This window comes from Rhinopithecus roxellana, chromosome 18 (genome assembly GCF_007565055.1).
Source record: "Rhinopithecus roxellana isolate Shanxi Qingling chromosome 18, ASM756505v1, whole genome shotgun sequence".
Classification (NCBI taxonomy): domain Eukaryota; kingdom Metazoa; phylum Chordata; class Mammalia; order Primates; family Cercopithecidae; genus Rhinopithecus; species Rhinopithecus roxellana.
The window spans coordinates 13,502,521-13,524,430 of record NC_044566.1 but is presented as its reverse complement, the minus strand read 5'-3'; the positions used below and the strand labels follow the sequence as shown (position 1 = coordinate 13,524,430).

Below are 21,910 nucleotides of genomic sequence, written 5' to 3'. Positions count from 1 at the left end.
CCAAAGTGCTGGGATTACAGGCGTGAGCCACCAGGTCCAGTCATTGTTATTGTTTAATAAGCGTTCATAGTGCCATATAATAAGCTTCTCCATGCAGACCCTGGGGAAAGCAGGTGTCTTTCAATCTCAATGTGTTCCTGGGTTCCTGGCCTCACAGCTCCTGTGGCTGTGTGGGGACAAACGAACAGGCTTCAAAGATTTCAGGCCAGGCAGGTAGGTTGGCAGTATCCCCTTTCTGTGTATTGAGCATATGGCTGCCTCCAAGGGAGCAGCGTGGGGTGCAAGTGTCATCCTTTACACCACAAATGACATATACTGGCTACAGGAAAGCATAGGATTGCATTTGCCTTTCTAGTAGTGGTGTACTCTTAAACTAGACATTTAAAACAGTGACTCTGGCTGGGCACAGTGGCTCACGTCTATAATCTTAACACTTTAGAAGGCTGAGGCAGGAGGCTGATTTGAGTCCAGGAGCTTGAAACCAGCCTGGGCAACAGAGTGAAACCCCATTTCTACAAAAATATTTTTGAAAGTAGTTAGGCATGGTGGCGCATGCCTGTAGTCCCATCTACTCAGGAAGCTGAGGTAGGAGGATCACTTGAGCCTAGGAGGTAGAGGCTGCAGTGAGCCACTTCCCTCGAGGCTGGGTGACAGAGCAAGATCCCATCTCAAAACAAACAAAAAATAAAACAGCGACTCTCAGACTTTAAAAAAAAATTTTTATTTTTATTTTAAGTTCTGGGGTATATGTGCAGGATGCACAGATTTGTTACATAGGTAAACATGTGTCACGGTGGTTTGCTGCACCTATCAACCCATCACTTAGGTATTAAGCCCAGCATACATTAGCTATTTTTCCTAATGCTCTCCCTACCCACACACCCATGGACTTTCAGACTTTAATGTGCAAGAGAAACAACTAAAGAGCTTGACAAAATGCGGGTTCCCTGGCTCCAGCCCCAAAGACTCTGAATTCCATAGATCTGGGCTGGAACCCAGGAATAAGCCCGCTAGAAATTTCTAATATTGATTATTTAGACTCATTGGCTACAGTTTTCTTGGCTAAACTAAATGAACAATAAACTACCTTTGTGCTCCAAGAGTCTATGAACTAATGCTCTATTCTGCAGTACCTACACCAACTTCCTCAGCCCTTTCCCACTATCCGTTCACTCACGTGTCAGACTGTAAGCACAGGCTCAACATACAAAGGGCGTGGTTTAAAAAAGTCTCCTTCTCTCCCCAGCACCCAGACTCCCTGTTCTGCTCCCTGGTGGCATCTACTATTACAGTTTCTTACGTACTCTTCCAAAGATATTCTATGCATTTACAAAAATAAGTACAGACTATATATATATATATATATATATATATATTTTTTTTTTTCCCACAAATAACACACACAACGTTCTGCACCTAGCTTATTTTTCTTTAGTTAGTATAGGTTGGAAACAGTTTTGTATTAGCACATAAAGATCATTCTCCTTTTTTTAAGGAAGCTGGATAGTAGAGGCAGGCGGATTGCCTGAGCTCAGGAGTTTGAGACCGGCCTGGGCAACATGGTGAAACCCCATCTCTACTAAAAATCAAAAAAATGAGCGAGGCTGGTGGCGTGGGTCTGTAGTCTCAGTTACTTTGGGAGGCTGAGGTACGAGAATCACTTGGACCCGGGAGACGGGAGGCAAGAGGTGGAGGTTGCAGTGAGCCGAGATCTTGCCACTGCATTCCAGCCTGGGCGACAGAGCAAGACTCAAAATGTTTTGATTTTTGTTAATCTGGCTGGTGGAAGATGCTACCCCACATGTTTGATTTGCAGTTAAGTGAGCCTGAATATCTTTTCATGTGCCAGGGTAGAATTGCATTTAGTTTCCTGTGAACTATGTCTTCATATCTCTTGAGACAGTCTTTTCTTATTTACTTATAAAAGATGGAGTTGACGCTGGCATCAACACACACACAGAGACACATACACACACACACGTCCCTGTACATAAACGAACCCAGCTATGGAATCTTGGCTTTGCTACGTGCTGTGTGACCTTGGACAAGTTACTTAACCTCTCTAGGCCACAATGTCCAGGTACCTGGGACAGGGTCTGGCTTACCAACATGGTACAGGACGGCACTTTTTAAACCAGGGACTTGACTTGGACGTGCGAGTCAACAAGGTACAGGACACATTTCTACCCTGGAAAATCTTGCTTGGGCGCCGAGGCCCGGACGTAGCAACCAAACGTCGGGAAGAGGCGCCCAAAGGATGCCAGGCCTGGCTCCTTAAAGCCCAGGTTCTCCCTTTTGAGAGCCACAACCAAGAAATAAAAATCTAGCAAAGAGGGGGCCACTTTCTGCGGCGAGATCCGCCCTCTCAGCCGCTCCTCCCTCTCCCAGGCCCCCTCCCTACTCGGCGGAGAGCAGCGCCGCGGCCCCTGCAGCCAGACGCGCGGGGTGCGGCGGGGCCCCGGGGGCCGGGGTGGGGGAGGTGGAGGGTGGGCCCCGCGGTCACGTGAGTCGGGCCAGCTGCTGCGGGGGGCGGCGGGCCCCAGCGCCTGGAGTCTGGGTAGGGGGAAGCGCCCGGCGGCCGCCTCAGTCACTGCAGCTGCAGCCCCCGATGTCGCCGCAGTAATCCGGCCCCGGCAGCATCCGCACCCTCGGCGGCCGCAGCCTCAGCACCGCAGAACCGAGAGCGGAGTCCGGAGCCCGGATCCCGCCGCCCCAGGTGAGCCGCGTCTGGGAGCGCAGGGCATTTGCAGCGCTGCTTCCCGGGCGGTTTCACCCCCACCCGCCATCGCCACCTCCCGCGCCTCATCTCCTCCCTCTGTCCTTCCGAACCCGCGGGTAGCGTTAACCCAGGCCGATTCTAGGTGCTGGCCCGGGCGGGCTGGGAGCCTGGGCGGGGGGGGGGGGTGGTCAGAGGAGAAGTGGCCTCGGCCTGAAGCCGGGGTGACTCGGCTCGGGGACTGCGGGGGTGTAGGGGAGGGATGCCCGCCCTGGGCTCCCGCACCGCAGCCGGGTTCCCCGCGCTGCTCTTCCTGGGTTTCCTTTGCCTGGCAGCCAACCTGCTGCCCGCTGGGATGTGCCCGTGCGCCCCTGGCCTCGCCACCCTGGGGTCCGGCGCGAGCCGGGCACCTTCCCCGAGGTGCGGTACCTGCTGCGCGGGCCGGCGCCGCGAACATGGCTGCCAGGAGACGCCCGCCGCCTTCGGCCCGGCTCTGCCCGCGTCCAGCTGGCCCGCGGCCGCTGCACCGTGTCCCGGGACAACCTCCCCGCTAGGCCGACGCGCGCGGGCCGCAGCTGGGTTCTTCGCGGGCCGAGCGTGGGACTTGACACAACTTCCCTCGAAGAGGACCCGGGCGTTTTCTCCGCGGGGCGCCGGGCGGGGCTGCCGAGAGGTCGGCGCGTGTTCCCGGGATAGGGATTGTCCGGCTTGGTGGGCCTCTGCCTCCTCGGCTTGCTCTTGAGGCGTCGAGTATTTGGCGACCTCACTCGTGAGGGCCGAGAGGAATGTGGTCTGCAAAGCAGGAGGGGCGACTGAACTTTAAAGAATTGAGGAGAACTCGGATTTGGGAATAAAAATGTCCATGAAAACATCGAAGGAAACTGTTACCTGCCTTGACTCAAAGCTGACCTTGTAGGGTTCTGTTAAATAACGTGGCTTTTCTGGATTTTCTGCCTGATTCTAGCTTGCAAGTGCCTTGACTTACGCTCGCGTCCTGCAGCCCGGTGGGGTGCGTGCGTGCGTGGGTGCGTGCGTGTGTGTGCGTGCGTGTTGTGTTCCCAGCCTGGTTAGAAGATGCATCAGTTGCAGAGGAAACCAGTGCTAATTCAAAATGGCAGCATGAAAAATCAGGCCAGACGGAAGCAGCACAGACCACAGCCATCAGCCGCCCCCTGATTTAAGCTTCAGGGAGGGAATTAGTGTGAGTCAAGGCTCCCTGGGTACAGAGTAGGGAGTGATTCTTGGAGCTGGCTAGATTTTAAGGTGCTGCAGGGTCCTGGGAGATGTTAAGTGGGAAGTTTGGAGAGCTGTAATTATTTTTCCTAACTTATCAAAAGCTGATACAAAACCTAGTTAAAACTCTACGGTTTTAGTCTGATTTTCTCCAGGCTCAACTAAAGTTGACTCTGTGGCTGCTGATGTCTTTTTGATGCACAACCTGGAGGTTGTTTGATACCTACGAGCTCTTAAAAGAGATTGGTGCACATTATAAACATCATCCAAGAGCAGTGCACATAACAAATACCAGGTTCTTAGAGCAAGTTTCATTGGAAGAACTGATTTAGTGACACGAGCAAGCACCCAGGCATGAGGAAATGGGAAATTCTTGAAAGGTGACTCATTTTAGAATTTTTTTTTTTTTAAACAGCCTTTCCCTTTTCACTTCCGTGCTGCCAGCCATCTTGTCTTTTGGTAGGAGGAGATGCATGAGGAGGCAAATGCTTCAGGGATAATGGAAAAGAGGAGGATGAGCTAAGGTCGGGGCAGAGCTGGAGGCAGCCTGAAGGAGCATGCTGTCAACCCCCTTTTTACAGCAGGAAGGCTGAGGCCAGCGGGGCGAATGGACTCCAAGGTCATATAGCTGGCTGGCAACTGGCAGTGAGGACCCAAATCCAGGTCTCATAACTCCCCAGGGTTCCACATGCTACCTTTTAGAGCCTGGGGGAGAAGAGCAAGTCTGTCATTATTAGGAAGGCAAACACTTCTAGCAATGGGAAACCAAACTATAATATGAATTACAAAGTCTATAGGTGTTTAAAGTCAATGACAACACCTTAATTTCTTAATTCAAGACTTTTAACTTCTTAAGCTGTACCTACCTCATGTTCACATTTTCCAGTGTTGAAACTGTTTCTATAGTTAAGAGCCAAAAACATTATTTTAGTAAAGTCTTTGAGGCGAGAAGTACATTTTTTGATTAAAAATTTAGTTGCTTGTGTTTGTGGAGAACCATTAGACCAGTTTATTTTGAAAAGGAACCAAAGTGGGCCATGCATTTCATTTTTTTTGACTTTCTAATTTTAAGTAAAAGTAAATAACAAGCCTATTTTAAACATAACTTTGAAGCAGTGAAGACAGGCTTTTCCTGTGATTTGCATTTGACTTTTCTGAGTCATGAGTCAGTGACCTTAGATCTACTAAAGCAGAGCTAGAAATTGTGCATGGTTAGTGTGAAGAGGTGGTGAAGGTATGGAAAATGTTTCTTCTGGGCATCTGAACCTTCACAGCCAGTGATGTGCAGAGGGAGAAGGTGGCAGGAGGCAGGGAACAGGGAGAATGTCTTGAGGCAGTGGAGCAGATAGGAGCTAGATATGAATATATATGTCGAAGTGAAGACAGATGCTGATGAGACGTGCCATTTAGAAAAATAATTTGAATTAGAGGATGAATGTGAAGATATGCCAAAGATATTTAAAATAACAAGTTGTAAAAATACAGAAATGCATGCAATTTGTGTCTGTTGAAGAATAATAAGAAACAGATAAATGATTTTTTTTGATCCATTTTCATTAGAGAATCTAGATCTGTGCTGTTTCATCTGGTAGCCACCAGCCTCATGTGGCTGTTGAGCACTTGAAATGCAGCTGGTTTGTATTGAGATACATTGAGTGTAAAATACACACACAATTTCAAAAATTTAATATGAAGAAAGGATTTAAAATGTCTCATAATTTTATATTGATTTTATATTGAAGTAATATGTTGGATATATTGGGTAAAATATATTACTAAAAATAATTCCACCAGTTTCTCTTTACTTTTAAAAATGTGGCTACTAGAAAATATAAAATTGCAAATATGGTTCGCATCTATCTTGCTCTTTCTTTCTCTGTCTCTTTCTCTTTCTTTCTCTCTCTTTCATTTGAGACAGGGCCTCCCTCCGTCACCCAGGCTACAGTACAGTGGCACAGTCTCGGCTCACTGCAACCTCCGTCTCCCAGGTTCAAGCGATTCTCTTGCCTCAGACTCCTGAGTAGCTGACATAACTGCACAGTGCATTGGAAAGTAACTTCCCCATTCTGACACGTCTGTGTTCACATATCCAAATGAGATGAATGCATCCCAGTACAGAGAGAGGGCCCTGGGACCTAGCTCTGGTCCCACCTATAATTAGGAGTTTGGCCTTGAGCACACCACTTATCAGTCTCCTTCCTTTTATTTTATTTTATTTTTATTTTTATTTATTTATTTTTTGAGACAGAGTCTCACTCTGTTGCCCAGGCTGGAGTGCAGTGGCCTGATCTCAGTTCACTGTAACCTTTGTCCCCCCAGTTCAAGTGATTTCTTCTGCTTCAGTCTCCTGAGTAGCTGGGATTACAGGCGTGCACCACCATGCCCAGCTAATTTTTGTATATTTTAGTAGAAACGGGGTTTCACCATGTTGGTCAGGCTCATCTCGAACACCTGACCTTGTGATCTGCCTGCCTCAGCCTCCCAAAGTCCTGGGATTACAGGCATAAGCCACCGCGCCCAGCCTGGTCTCTTTCCTTTTAAAATGAGATGAACAAGAGCTATCTACCAACTTCACTGATCACGTTTAATTTGTTAGATTTAGCCAAATTACCCAAAGCTACTTTCCCCACACAAGTCAAGTCTAGATATTATCAAATTTTTAAATCTTTGTTCACCTTATGTATTTAAATGGCACCTTATTTTAATTTGTAATTCCTTTTTTTCTTTTTTTTCGAGACAGAGTCTAGCTCTGTCACCCAGGCTGGAGTACAGTGGTGCTGTCTTGGCTCACTGCAATCTCCGCCCCAGGTTCAAGCGATTCTCCTGTCCCAACCTCTGGGATTACAGGCATCTGCCACCACGCCCAACCTCAAGACCTCAGCCTCCCAAAGTGCTGGGATTACAGGTGTGAGCCCCCGCGCCCGGCCCTTTAATTTGTAATTCTTTAATTGTGAGTGAGAGAAATATTTCTAGTAAATATTTTGGCTGTTTATATTTATTATTCTTTTAACTGGTGCTTATATATTTTGCATATTTTTCCTTTGGGGTGGTCATCTTTTTCTTATTGATATGTAAGAGCTCTATATATATTAAAGGAAATTATCTCTTTTTCATGTATAATGCAGATGTATTTCCCAGGTTCTCATTAAAAAAATTTTATCCCACAAGAAATTTTAAGTTATTTTATAATTAAGTCTATATTTTCCTTGGTGAATTGAGTTTATGTTTTTGCTTGCTAATGTTATTTTTAAAATTTATCCATATGATTTGTATTTTTGTGGTTTTAATTGTAAAAATTTAAAATTATAAATTATAATAATTTATTTTGGCTTAGGAGTGAATTGGGGATCTCAACAGATTTCTTTCTTTTTTTTTTTTTTGGAGACAGTCTCACTCTGTCGCCCAGGCTGAAGTGCAGTGGTGCGATCTCAGCTCACTGCAACCTCCGCCTCCTGGGTTCGAGCGATTCTTGTGTCTCACCTTCCCGAGTAGCTTGGATTACAGGTGTGTGCCACCATGCCTGACTGATTTTTGTATTTTTAGTAGAGATAGGGTTATGCCATGTTGGCCAGGCTACTTTTAAACTCCTAGCCTCAAGCAACCCACCCACCTCAGACTCCCAAAGTGCTGGGATTACAGGCGTGAGCCACTGCGCCTGGCCCATCTCAACAGATTTCATTCCTCCTTTCCCCATCCTGTTATAGTCAGTTATTCTGGCAACACTTATTCATCTCAGTTTCAAATTCAGTCTTCATCATATGCTAATTTCCTACATTATATGCCTATATTTCAGGACTTTCTACTTCTGATTCTATCAGTAACAAACTATCTTAATACTGAAACTTTATAATATAGTTTAATTCCATGCAAGTCTAGTATTTCCTTATTAATTTTCATTTCTGAAACTTGGCTAATCCCACCCACATATCCTTTGCAGATGGACCTCAAGATCATTTTTTGTCAGATTTTCTCCAAAAGCCCTATTTATATGTTGATAGCTGTCATATTGACTCCACAGATTAATTTAGGGAGGGCTGACTCTTTTACATACACTGAATCTTTCTAGCAAAGAACAGGAACATTCTCTGTTTTTTAAATCTTCTGCCATGTCACCATAAAGTCTTAAGAGTTTTCTTCATTGAGGATTTGTGCATCTCTGTCTAGTAAACTGACATAAAATGGTAGAATCCCTATAAAGAAAACTGTAGAACTCTAATGATGAACTTATAAAAAAAAGCTCGCACCAAAGAAGAGACACGCAGGGCATGGTGGCTCACACCTGTAATCCCAGCACTTTGGGAGGCCGAGGTGGGCGGATCACGAGGTCAGGAGTTCGAGACCAGCCTGGCCAACATGGTGAAACCCCATCTCTACTGAAAATACAAAAATTAGCTGGGCCTGGAGGTGCGTGCCTGTAATCCGAGCTACTTGGGAGGCTGAGGCAGGAGAATTGCTTGAACCTGGGAGGTGGAGATTGTGGTGAGCCGAGATTGCCATTGCACTCCAGCCTGGGCAACAGGGTAAGACTCAGTCTCAAAAAAAAAAAGAAGAAGAGACACTTCAACACTTCTTGCTCTTGATCGGGAAGATAGAGTCAGGGCAGCCTGTGTTTAAGAGCATTTTGGAGTCTGAATTTTCACTCCACTACTTATTACTGCTTATTTGTTATATAACCCTGAGCAAAATACTTCACCATGTCACCATTTTTCTTTTTCTTTTCTTTTCTTTTCTTTTTTTTTTTTTTTTTTGAGACAGGGTTTCGCTCTGTTGTCCAGGCTGGAGTGCATTGGCATATTCATGGGTCACTCCCACCCGGGTTCAGTCTGTCCTCTCACCTCAGCCTTCCGAGTAGCTGGAACCACAAGTGTGCACCACTAAACCTGATTAATTTATTTTTATTTTTTTGTAGAGATAGGGTCTCCCTGGGTTGCCCAGAATGGTCTTGAACTCCTGGACCCAACTGATCCTGCTGCCTTAGCCTCCCAAACTACTGTGATTACAGGCATGGGCTGTAGCACCTGGCCACTTCACCATTTGTAGCTTCCATTTTCTCAGCTGTAAAATGGAGATAATATCTGTGTGATGGGTTATTGTGAGGATGAAGTGATTACACACGCACACATATGTATATATATGACTTAGCATGTTATTAAGCATATAGTGAATGCTTAATGTTCTAACATAAATTTTTAGATGTTATGATTGTGATTATTTTAGCTACCCCTGTCAAATGAATCTGTAAATTCAGTATAATTCCAATCATAGACCCAGAGGAACACTGGAAACACTTTGTCAATATTTTAAAAGTTTGATCTGGGAAACAAACCAATGGAAGAGCCCGTAAGTGTGGAAAAGAGTCAGTGGGGGTGAGCTAGAGTATTGCTTGCTTTGTATCAGAGCATATCAGCCACAGGCCTCCAAGACTTTGTGCCTAGCCTGTACTAGGTGACAGGCATGTCCTTTCCTGCCATTCTTTGCCTCCTTTCTACCCTCACTCCCATACCTACCCGCAATCTGAGCCTTCTATGGAATGTTCTACTCAACATCTCTTAGGCATGGTTATGAAGCTCTCATAGGTGGAAGGTATGGCAAAGACCACATACTCTCATTCATGAATTTTTTTTGTGATAGGCGAGGTTCTTTATGTCCAAGAAGGTAAGAAGCAATGTATGTGTTAGTCACATCTACCTGTCCTCCTTTCCTCAGAAGCTCCCAGTGTCATTAGGGCCCTCACCCAATCTTGTATGGGGCTGAAGGGAACTGGGTGGAATTCAGTCTAGTGGGTAGGGAGCCTGGGGCCTCCCAACTTGAACTTCACCTGAAGCTGGGAGAAAGGGCTTGAGATGGTTCATGATCCCTTCTTCTGTTCTTAATGATTATATATTTAACCTAAATCTCCCAGTGCTTAATTTACTCCCCTGTCAGCTAGGCATCTTTGAAAGCTCTCAGAAGCATTTCAGATCAATATCCTAAGTGGGGTTACTACCTTTCTCTCTTGGTTGTGTGCATAGACAACTCTTCATCCAAATGATAAAAACCTTGAGACATCTTAGCTCCATTTTCCCTGCAGTTGAATATAGTGCTCGTAGGTGGTTAGGGACTCAAAATAAATGTTAGTAACTCATCTGGCTTAAAAATCCCAACTAAAATTATGTAGTGATCAAAAGCTTTTCTGAGTGTCTTTTTCACCTCTTTCTTAAGGTAAAGCTTTAGTGTATTTTTTTTATTGCACTTAGCAGTGCCCTAGTGACCTGGAAGAATTAGTGAAATGTCTTAAAGTGTTCTTCTTAAGCACTGAAATGATCAGATTTTAGAAAATAATTAAAAGACCAATAAAACAATATGAGTTGCTGTAAAGAATTTTAAAACTATATAACTAGATAAAGTAAAATTTAAAGTTTCTATCCCCTTATCCCCATCTTTACTCTCACTCTCAATTCTCAGTTAGATGTTAATCCTTCTGGGTCTTTTAAAATCTATCCATCCATCTATGTGCCTATCTTTCTATGTACCTACCTATATTTACATTTACATAAATGTATATGCATGCATATATAGGTATATACATAATCATTATATGTATATAGATTCCTTTTTGATAATAAAATGGTTTACATTTGATAATGATAAAACACAACAAGTAGCTCTAGAATTAATGGACGTTATTAATGGACTTTTACAAAGTAGTTAAAAGTAACCCTTTGTTTTTGGACCAGGAAAATTTATATCTTATTACCTTATTTCTTCTGTAGGAAATGAATGTTTGGCTAATCTTTTAGTGATGGAGAGTTAAATGGCTAACGACCATTTTAAGGATGACTGAGAAATTTTTTTTTTTTAAATCCCAGTTTACAGAGTTAACAAAGTACATATCAAATCACATTAATGGGAAAAGATCAGAATAGACAATGCACTGTTTTGATGGGAGAGGAAGACAGATGGTGGGAATAGGAAGGTCATAATTCAAAGCAACCTTGCCAAATTAGTGGACTCAATGGCAGTAATGTCAAAAATAAGAACAGGAGGTAATGAAAGGACCCGAGATGTGGCTTGCTCAGTACCTCCCTATTTCCCACAGAGAATGCTTTTGGCAGCTAACCACAGCCTGCCTATTTCAAACACATCCTTCATCCTTTGTGTCCATCATCATTACAGTCCTAGAACCCTGTTCTTTATGATCAAGTTAAAGGAACAAACCTTTCTTGAATTTATCTCTATTCCAGACACTCTACATATATTATCTCATGTAATCCTCATAACTGTACATGGTTGACATGGCACCATTGTACAGATAAGGAGCTTAGTAAGTAGAGGAGTAACACCTGGAATCTGGGTCTATCTGACTTTTTAAAAAAGCCATAATGTAACCTCTTAGAGTGATTATCCTGACTGCATAGGTCCAGCCTGTAGGGATAATCTTATGCAAATCATTTTCTTCCTTTATTTTTCTATGAAAGAAGGAAAATTGTTTTCCAACCTGCCATGTATAGGAAAACATCTTTCTTACAGTGAACTTGATCTAACTATATTTTTCTAATTTGGTTGGCTTGAGTAAAAATGAATCCTACATAAGTCATCTGTTCCTTAATGCATTTTTTAAAAAAGTATCCAAGAATGGATGCCATTCAATTAATCTCTCCTCTTTCCTTCACTTATCAAATCCATAAAAGAGTTCTTACGTGACAGATGTGCATGAAGACTGCATTTTTAAAAAGTGGGATCATATTTTAAATGCACAGAGGGGTGGGTAGAGAATCACTGGGTATGGTAGAGTTCTTGTAGGTGGTCCTTGAATTTGAGTGTGTCCCAGCATTGAATGTGCACAGTTATTTTTCACTACACTATTATTTTTCAACTATGTAAGGACTCTATTGTCATTGCATACATACAGATTCATTAAAAGTGTTACTAAATTCATAACATATATTCATCACATATTTTCCCCAGCAAATTACAATGACTTTATGTGGAAATGTTCATGAATTGTTTTTTCTTTTTTTTTTTGAGATGGAATCCTGCTCTGTCACCCAGGCTGGAGTGCAGTGGCGTGATCTCAGCTCACCACAACCTCCGCCTCCTGGGTTCAAGCCATTCTGCTGCCTCAGCCTCCTGAGTAGCTGGGATTACAGGCGCCCACTACCATGCCTGGCTAATTTTTTGTATTTTCAGTAGAGACAGGGTTTCACCATGTTGGTCAGGCTGGTCTCAAACTCCTGACCTTGTGACCCACCCGCCTCGGCCTCCCAAAGTGCTGGGATTACAGGCGTGAGCCACCGCACCCGGCCGAAAATTTTTGACATTAAAAAATTGGGGGCTGGGTGCGGTGGCTCACGCCTGTAATCCCAGCACTTTGGGAGGCCGAGGCGGGCGGATCATGAGGTCAGGAGATCGAGACCATCCTGGCTAACATGGTGAAACCCCATCTCTACTAAAAATACAAAAAAAAATTAGCCTAGTGTGGTGGCGGGTGCCTGTACGGGAACTCGGGAGGCTGAGGCAGGAGAATGGCGTGAACCCAGGAGGTGGCGCTTGCAGTGAGCTGAGATCGCGCCACTGCACTCCAGCCTGTGGGACAGAGCAAGACTCCGTCTCAAAAAAAAAAACAAAAAAAAAATGGGAAACAGCATATAAAAATATTTTGCATTATAGGTAAATTCTGAAGTGACTTGAATAGTTTTGTAAAATAATTAGTTACCTATGAATAAATGTAGATTTTGAAGCACAACATTCCATTGAACTCTATATTTGCCTAGTTACTAATCTGCCATATGAATCGCGACAATAAATTAGACATTTTGCTTTAATTCATATTTCTCATTATGACTGTATCTTGCAAATGAGGCAAAATCAGATGTGGCCAAAAGGTACAATTAGTTTGTTTGCCATGGCTGAGCTATGAGGTTCTCCCAGAGTCTCTGCCCTATTGCAAGGCCATACTTTTTAGCTGCAATTAATTGGGTAACAGATTATTTTCATGTAACTCTTTATTTTCTTTTTTTAAAAAATATTTTCATTACAAATTCTACATTTTCATGTGGAAAATTTAAAAATGTCTGAATACATAGAGATTAAGAAATTGCCGGGGAGGCACAGTGGCTCACGCCTGTAATCCCAGTAATTTAGGAGGCCGAGGCAGGTGGATCATGAGGTCAGGAGATCGAGACCAACCTGGCTAACACGGTGAAACCCCATCTCTAGTAAAAATACAAAAAAAAATTAGCCGGGTGTGGCGATGGGTGCCTGTGGTCCCAGCTACTCAGGAGGCTTAGACAGGAGAATGGCGTGAACCTGGGAGACGGAGCTTGCAGTGAGCCAAGATCGCACCACTGCACTCCAGCCTGGGCGACAGAGCAAGACTCTGTCTCAAAAGAAAGAAAAAAAAGAAATTGCCCAGAATTCTGTAATCCAGAGATATTATTATTATTATTAAAATTTTAATTGCACTTTTTGTTTAAAAAATCTTACTTATTTTTGAGACAAGGTCTCACCGTGTCGCCCCATGCTGGAGTGCAGTGGTGTGATCTCAGCTCACTGCAACCTCTGCCTCCCAGGCTCAAGTGATTCTCCCACCTCAGCCTCCTGAGTAGCTGGGACTACAGGTGTGTGCCACCATGCTCAGCTAATTAATTTTTTTTTCTTTTTCTTTTGTAGAGATGGGATCTCCCTATATTGCCCACGCTAGTCTTGAACTCCTAGGCTCAAGCAATCCTCCTGCCTTGGCTTCCCGAAGTGCTGAGATTACAGGCATGAGCCACTAAACCTGGCCTGCATTTATTTAAAACCTTTTTGCAATTTATCTAGATAATGTGCACACTTTCAGTGATACCATGTATACATTTGTGTGACCTCTTTTCATTTCATCAGCTTTTCTGTATGTATTTATGTATTTCTCAGCTTTCCATGATATATATAGGTAGCCAATTGCATATTATAAATATGTTTTGTTTTGTTTTTTTGATTCTTATGGTCATCTAAATGGCTCTCTTTGGTGTGTTGGTGGGGGAAAGGGAGTGTACCATTAAGTAGTCCATTAATTTATCAAGTTATGGTCAAGTTGAGTAGTCATTAATTTCCTAGAATTTTGGTTTTTCAATTTTTAAGTAGAGGCTGTTTTCATTTTCCTACCTCTAATCACCTAAATTGCAGTGTTTTGGGGACAGAATACCAAACTACTTTGTGATAATTTCTGCCATTAAGAAAAAAGTATTCAAAGGACAGTTCTTACCAGTTTTAGTGAATTAGAAATACTCAGTGGATATGATACACCAGTCTGAACTGACTGGATCAGAATCACCTGGGCGTTTGTTAAAAAATATCCTTCCTGTGATCTCAGCTTGGACCTACTGAATCAGAATCTCTGAGGTGGGAGTGTCTAGCCACATCTGCCATTTTCACAAGCTCCCCAGACCACTGTAATGCTTGGCCAAATAGCATGGATTGAACCACAGCCTGGGAGGACCTTGTTGAATTGAGATTTTGCTGATTTTTTTCCCTCATTGAAGATGAAATATGCATATCCCCTTTCCCTTCAGCTGCTCGGCATACATCTATTGAGATCTTATTATGTGCCAGTCTCTGTGTTAATGCCAGGGAAATAAGGATATACTTGAGTCCTTGCCCTCATGAGACTAGAAGTCGTATGAGAAGAGACTGATGTTTTAAAACTTGAGGAAAAGAAATGAAGCAAAGGTAAAGGGAACTGGACTCTTCTCTTCCCCTAGTGCCTGAACGTACCATGCCAAACTAAAATCCCTCCCCATTCTTCATACCCCAGGATTCCTTCCTCGGGGAGGTACCTGAGCCCTCAAATAAGTTACATGTAGAAACTCCAAGGAAACATTTCTTGTATCAGTCTAGTGCTATTTCTAACCTTAAAGAACTTGAAACACCTTGTGTGCTTTGCTTTTCACAAGTTATTTATTATAGAAAATTCAAAGCATCTACAAAAGAGAACAGCAAAGCAAACCCTATGTACTCATCACCCAGTTTTAACAATTTTTACTTCATAGCTATCTTGTTTCATCTGAGCTCTCACCCTCTCGCCCCACTCTGCATTACTTCTATTCCATCATTTCACATGGAAATATCTGAGCCTAAATCTCTAAAAGAAATGGACTCTTTTTATAGACATAACCACAGCACCACCAGGATCATATCTAAGACATTAACAATCATTCTTTAAGTTATCATCAAATGTGGCATCAGTGTTCATATTACCCCATTGTGTTACAAAATGTCTGTATAGTTTATTAAATCAGGATCCAAATAAGTTATGTTCATTGCAATTGTTGATACATCTCTTAGGTAACTCCATCTCTTAATCTTTTTTTCTTGTGCGTATGTTTGTTGTTGTTGTTGAAGAAATCAGCTTTGTCCTATAGAGTTGTCCGTAGTCTGGATATTGCTGATCATATTCCCATGGTGTCATTTGTATTCCTTATAAGTCGATGGTTAGATCTAGAGATTTGCCCTGTTAAGTACATTTTAGTTACACTTTGGGACATGAGTGTGTCTTCTATGCCAGGTGAAAACTGTTGGTGAGAGGGTGAAGGAGCATAGTAAGGATTGGTGCAAACCTGGCAAATGCATCATGAGTGAGTAGTAGCAGGGAGGAGAGTGAACACTGAGTGCCTGCTGTATATAGCCACACTACTAGGTGCTTTCCGCATGCTTCATATAAATCCAAGTGCCGTGTTGTGTATGGGGGGTTAATTCCATTTCTATATGAGGAAACTCTGGTTCAGAGTTAGAGGAGTCAGGATGGGTACTAGGGCCTGGTATTTCTAAAGTGTGTCATCCTTTTGTACCTATACACATGGGGCCGCAGGACTAGGCAGGCAGTATCAGTGAGTACAATTACACAAAGATGATGAGAGGTGGCCCTTTCATTGGCCTCTGTGTCAGAGTGGAGGGGACAATAGGAAACATAGGCCCTGGTTAGAGGAGCCACTACCGAACTCCAGTCTTGCCATCATGCGGGAATATGGATCCAGTGTTGCCAGATCTTTGAGTTTTTAGCAGAAGCCAAATATCTGAGTGTCTATAGGAAATCTCTAGATCTTAAAATATTAGCTGCTAATTCAGATTTCTAAAAACACAATCTAATGCAGCACTCTGGGCCAAACCGACCAAATCTGCAGTCTGTCACCCCTGTTCAACACCACGTTGCTGGGAAGTATGTCAGCTGCAGACCGGCACTGAAGACCAGAGTTAACTGTCAGAAGTAGATATTGCCCTTGAAATTGGAGAAAGAGACTGTTAAGCAGCTCTTAAAAGACATGAAATGACAATGAAGCAAATCTTCAAAAGGTGAAGGAGCATTTAGACACTTCAAGGAAAGTGTCTGAAGTCTGAACAGATAGAGTGTGACAAAGGGAACGCTTTCATTATGTATCCTTCTCTTGTTCTCACAGTGATTGAGTCCTTGCTGTGTCCCAGGTGGTATTCTGAGCACTTTGTAAGTAGGTACAAGCATTATCTCATTTAAATCTCACTGCAACCCTGGGAAGAATGAACTACCTATCATTATCCCTTTTTTATAAAAGCTTGGAGAAGTGACAGGGCTGAGATTTGAAACTAGGTGGGCTTCAAAGCCTGCTTACTCACTTAATAGCCCATACAGTTATTCTTCCATTACATGGCTCCTCATTCAAGGCATTGAATATTAGGAGCTGGAATTCCCTGACTGTGGAGTCCCAAAGCTTTATGCTCTACTCTCATGAGCTTTTAATGAAACACTTAGTAAAAATCTTTCTTTCTTTTGGCCAGAGCTTGATGAGTCTGAGCTAATTTATATAGATGACTTTCATCAGCTGGCATTTACATCCCAATTTTTAATTAGATAATTCCTTTCCCAAACACTTCATTTATTCCTATTTCAATAGAAGGTTTACAACAGAAAAAATCAATTTATAAATGAGTATCATTTGTCCTATTTTCAGTTCAGCAGGAGTGACAGTCATTTAAAAATGAATTTATTAATGAAGAGTATAATAAAATAATTTCTCCTTTGCTTTTCTGGAAGGTGGTAATTCACAGACATTGAATTTAAATGTATTCAGTCTGCTCAGTAAAGGTGGTAGTGTGGAGAATAGGGAAGCCTAGCTGGATATTTGAGTTTCATTCTTTACGTAACTAAAGGCAGTTTGTCATCGGTACTTACAAGACGTGTAATAAACCAATAGCTTATATAGACAGTTGTTTTCTTAGGCAGCTCAAGGCTTCCTTTTTAATGGGTAAGGTAACTGATGAGGGATACTGTGTGCATCATTGAGATAAAGAGGCAAGGCGGGCTGGCAGTCATGCAAAAGAACCCTTGCCTTGGCTCAGAGCATTCACACCTTCAATAACTACTCACTGAACTTGAGGACAAAGACCTTTTCTCCCACACAGCTTCCTCCCTCCTCAGCTAGACATTCTGTATGCGGTCTCCTAGTTACGGGAGTACAGTACTCCAGTCCCTCAAGCCTGAACTTGGGCCTCCTGCCACCAGTCAGAGGATGAATGTTGGTACACGCAGCTCCTTTGCAGTAAGCTCCAGGGAAGCACTACTGTCTTGTTCCCAAGAGGAAGTCATGAATCCTGAAAGAAGTTTGTTAAGGAGGACAATGGTGCTTAGAAAGTAAGCTTAGGGATGCTTTACCATAGCCAATGGCACAGTAGCTAAAGCTGGATGGTCTAATACGGTAGCCTCTGGCCACATGTGGCTCTTTAATTTTCTAATTTTTATTTCTAATTGTGGTGAAATGCACATAGCATAAAATTTACCATCTTAATCATTTTTTAACTGTACAGTTCAGAAGTGTTAAAGACATCCATATTGTTGCACAACTGATCTCCAGAGCTTTTTCATCTTGCAAAACTGAAATCTGTACCCAGATTGTAAACAACGCATTCCCTTCTGCCCAGCCCTTGGCAACCACCATTCTACTTTCTATTTCTATGAGTTTTACTATTCTAGGTGCCTTATGTAAGTTTTTTCATGACTGGCTTATCTCACTTAGCCTAATAATGGCTGTTTAATTTGAAATTAATTAAAAATTTGGTTCCTTCATTGCACTAGCCACATTTCAAGTACCAGATAGCCCATCTGGCTGGTGACTACTGTATTGGATGGTGCAGATAGAGACTATTTCCATCACCTCAGAAAATTCTCCTGGACAGCGTTGGTCTGAAGGAAAGCTAGTGGCTCACACTGAGAACCGATTGGAGGAGGGCCTAGGAGAAAAAGTAGCAGATATTTTTTCATGCTCTGCCAACGTAAATAATCTGACTTCTTTTCTCTACCACAAAAATAATACCAGCTACATGATACCTTTACATTTACAACTTCCATCCTTATCCTAAACTTCAGTCTTTAATATCTCCTCTCCTCCCATAGCATGCAACATTAATCAGTTGGAAAACACACAGAACATAAATGTATAGTACAAACTACAGACAAATGCACTTTAAAATACTCTTAACAAGGGCCTCTTAGGAAATGCCTGTCAGCCTACCCATCTATGGGAGTTAAATTGGAGTGTTTCGTTAATTAGAACTGTCAGTGTATTGCTAACCTGGCAAGAATCCTAATGGGTATTTGCCACAAAGAAGCCTTATTCAGCAGACCTGCCCTTTTAGCCTGTTGCTTTTAAGTTTTTTCCTTAAGACTCAGAGTAAGAAATGTTACATCTCAACTTAATACCTGTAGACACTTATATGTGCATGTGTATGTACCCAAACTTGAAATTAGAGTTTCTTGCATCAGTACTTACCCTTACTGTGTGAGATGCATAAATTCTTTCTAAAAATGCTTTTCTAAAAAAACTTGTTCCCATCCACTAAATTGATTCCGTAAACCACAAAAAGGCCACAACATACAGTTAGGAAAACACTGCTTTGGACACACCCGCATCCAGTTTCAGGCCTATAGCGTAACACTGCAACCCCACTCCCATTTCTGGGTCCCCACGGCTCAGAAAGCAGCTTCAGAATTATGCCTCAAAACAAGTACGTTTTTTAAGAAGCCATCAATTATGGCTTTATTTCTGGACAAACTGTTCACTGATTTTAACACCGGTTTAAGTAGAATGTAGTTATGATGGAAAATCCCATATCAAATGCTTATATTCTACTTTTCAAAGCTGAATATAAATAAGTTTTCTCATGTTCTAAGTTTTTGTATTCGTGTATGTGATTGGGAGTTAATTGAATTTTAGACTCTTTTTTTTTTCTTTGTGAAGGAGAATATACATTTCATAATATTGTATGAGGTTATAAAGGAAAAGGAGAAAAATCTTAAAGTCAGCTTCTTGTGTCATGCATGAATAATTTAACAGTTTTTAAGAATCATGTAGGCTGGGCACGGTGGCTCACGCCTGTAATCCCGGTACTTTGGGAGGGCAAGGCAGACGGATCATGATGTCAGGAGTTTGAAAGCAGCCTGGCCAGCATGGTGAAACCCCGTCTCTACTAAAAATACAAAAAATATCCTGGGCATGGTGGTGTGCACCTGTAATCCCAGCTACTCAGGAGGCTGAGGCAGGAGAATTGCTTGAACCCAGGAGGTGGAGGTTGCAGTGAGCCAAGATCACACCACTGCACTCCAGCCTGGGTGACAGAGCAAGACTCTGTCTCAAAAAAAAAAAAAAAAAAAAAAAAAAGAATCATGTAAACAAATATTTAAAAATGCATGTTTTATGTAATATATAAATGACGTAACGTCAGATTTTTTTTTTCTTTTTAGTGTGAATATCTGGTATGTTACCCAATATTTTGACAAATAATAGGAAGAGAATTGAATTCCTTTGAACCACTTTCAGAAAGGTTTCATCTCAGGTTCATGAGAGCTCTGGCTTCCAGACTGGCCAGTTTTTATTTTCCCACATGGACAACGGTAGGAGGCCAACTCACTATATGTGTGAAACATAGTAATGAAACTTTGTGTGCTCTCTGAGCAACTCTGAGTTGGGCAGGGTGTAAAAAAGGTAAAAGAAAGTATCAGAGAACAAGGCCAAATAAAAAAATTCATCCTAGCTATAACTCATATAAGAATTTGCCCCTTTTGAAATTTCAGATGTATTAGGATATAGAAGCAGAACTAAAATTTTTCTTTAAAATAAAATTCCTAAATTGCTATTCTCTCCTGGGTTTACTTTAAAAATCATTTCTGGGATTATATCAATAAAAATACTTATAGGATATAAGTTGGAAATTAGAGGAAAAGATGAAAAAGCAAAGAATATTTCACTGCTGGGCTCCCACTGTTAATATTTTGAGTACATTTCCTGGGCAAGTATTTGGGCATAGTCTTTTTCTACGTATATTTTAAATAATTAAGATAATTTATCTTGCCCCCTCAAATCATTTCTTCATGCAATTAAAAACTCTTCACAAACATATATTTAGGGCTTATAGTGTTCTACCCGATAGATGTAGCAGACATTTTCAGCCAGTTCTCTGATGCTGGACAAGTAAGTTTCAGTTTTTCACCTGTATGAATACCACTATGTGAACACTTATGCATACCCCTTGCCCATATTCCTGATCGCTTCCTTAGGGTAAGTACATAGAAATGAAATTACTTACTCTATTTTCATCATTTCCATCCGCTTTGTGGTTTCCTTCCTATCACAGGCAACTTCTTTGACATTGTCTGTATGCAATTGTCAATCTAAAACCTGGCTTAAAAGCCTTCAGTGATTTACTGTGTATTGTGAAATAGACATCAAAGTCCTTGATGTGACCTTCAAGGCTCAATGTGGACCTGCCCATCTACCCGCCTCTCCAGGCCTCTTCCCTCCTTTCTCTGGACTCAGTTGCATCAGCTTTTTAATTTCTTGGCTCCGTACCTTTTCCCTAGTTGCAGGGCCTTCAGGCCTGCATATCCTCTCTCCGAAGCATTCTCCCTCCATTCACCTGTCTTTTGTGGAATAGAAAGTGAGACCTCTGCTTAGAGGAGGTGGGTGGAGATTTGAAGAAAAGTGAAGGTGTCAAAAATTCATTTAGGAAATAGAGGAATTGGCCAGACAAGTACACAAAGGATTCCCAGATAGTAATGAGGGCCACTCCCATGGTGTTTTCAGAGTCAGGATATCAGATTCGCACCAAGAGAAGTGTAATTGGCATCTAGAACGCTGATCACCTTTAACTTACATAATCTAAGTCAGCCTGGTGAGTTCCGTAGCTGCTTCCTAATGTTTGTTTTCTTCAGTCTTCCAGAAGTGTCCCACCTCCTCTTTGCTAATTCAGTTTATGTGGATGAAAGCACATTTTATCCTTAGAATAAGAGGACTTCACAAATAAGTACTTCTGAGATCACTGGAAGGCTTAATATGAAAATCTTCATTTCTGGGTTTATTTGGGACACTGTATCACTGTTCCGTCCAATGGAGTTTCCACTAGCTACATGTGGCTATTTAAATGAAAATTAATTAAAGTTTTGAATAAAATGGAAAACTCTGCTCCTTCATCGTTCTAACTACACTTCCTAGCTGCCTGAGGCTAGTGGTCACCATATTGAAAATTCTTTTGGAATTTTCTACAGAAAATTTTCTTTTCAGAAAAGTCATCTCTGAAGCTAGTCAGTGCACACATGGTGATTCAGGAAAAATTAATGGACAGTTAGCCTGGGCTAGTTTGCTCCTAGATGTGATGTACAATTTGCTAGTTCATCTAGCTTTTTAATTTTTAAAACAGACGTTGAAACTCTGCTCCCTGCTGGCATTCCCAGTCATTCACAAAATTCAGTGGAAAAGCTGGCCTCCCTTGGCCCACATACCCCTAGGCTTCTGTTGCCTGTATCCTCCTCATGATCATACGACCCAGATGACTTGCTGACTAAGCAGGTGCCTTGGCTGAATAATAGGTGCTTGCCCCAAACCCCGTGGGTTTTATTTATATTCTATAGATAAATCTCATAAATGCATTTTGGTGGATTTCTACCATTTTTAAGGATCAAATAAAGTAAGGTTCTGCTCC

General features: G+C 42.2%; 1 protein-coding gene across 1 annotated transcript in view; it reads left to right on the top strand.

The window, feature by feature from the left end:
- The first annotated feature begins 2,422 nt into the window (after window positions 1-2,422).
- The window catches only part of SCRN1 (secernin 1), a 71,089-nt gene continuing 51,601 nt past the window's right edge, over window positions 2,423-21,910 (top strand). Inside the window, exon 1 of the mRNA XM_010376655.2 lies at window positions 2,423-2,716. The gene's annotated coding sequence lies outside the window, so the exon portion shown is untranslated. The remainder of the gene's footprint in view (window positions 2,717-21,910) is intronic.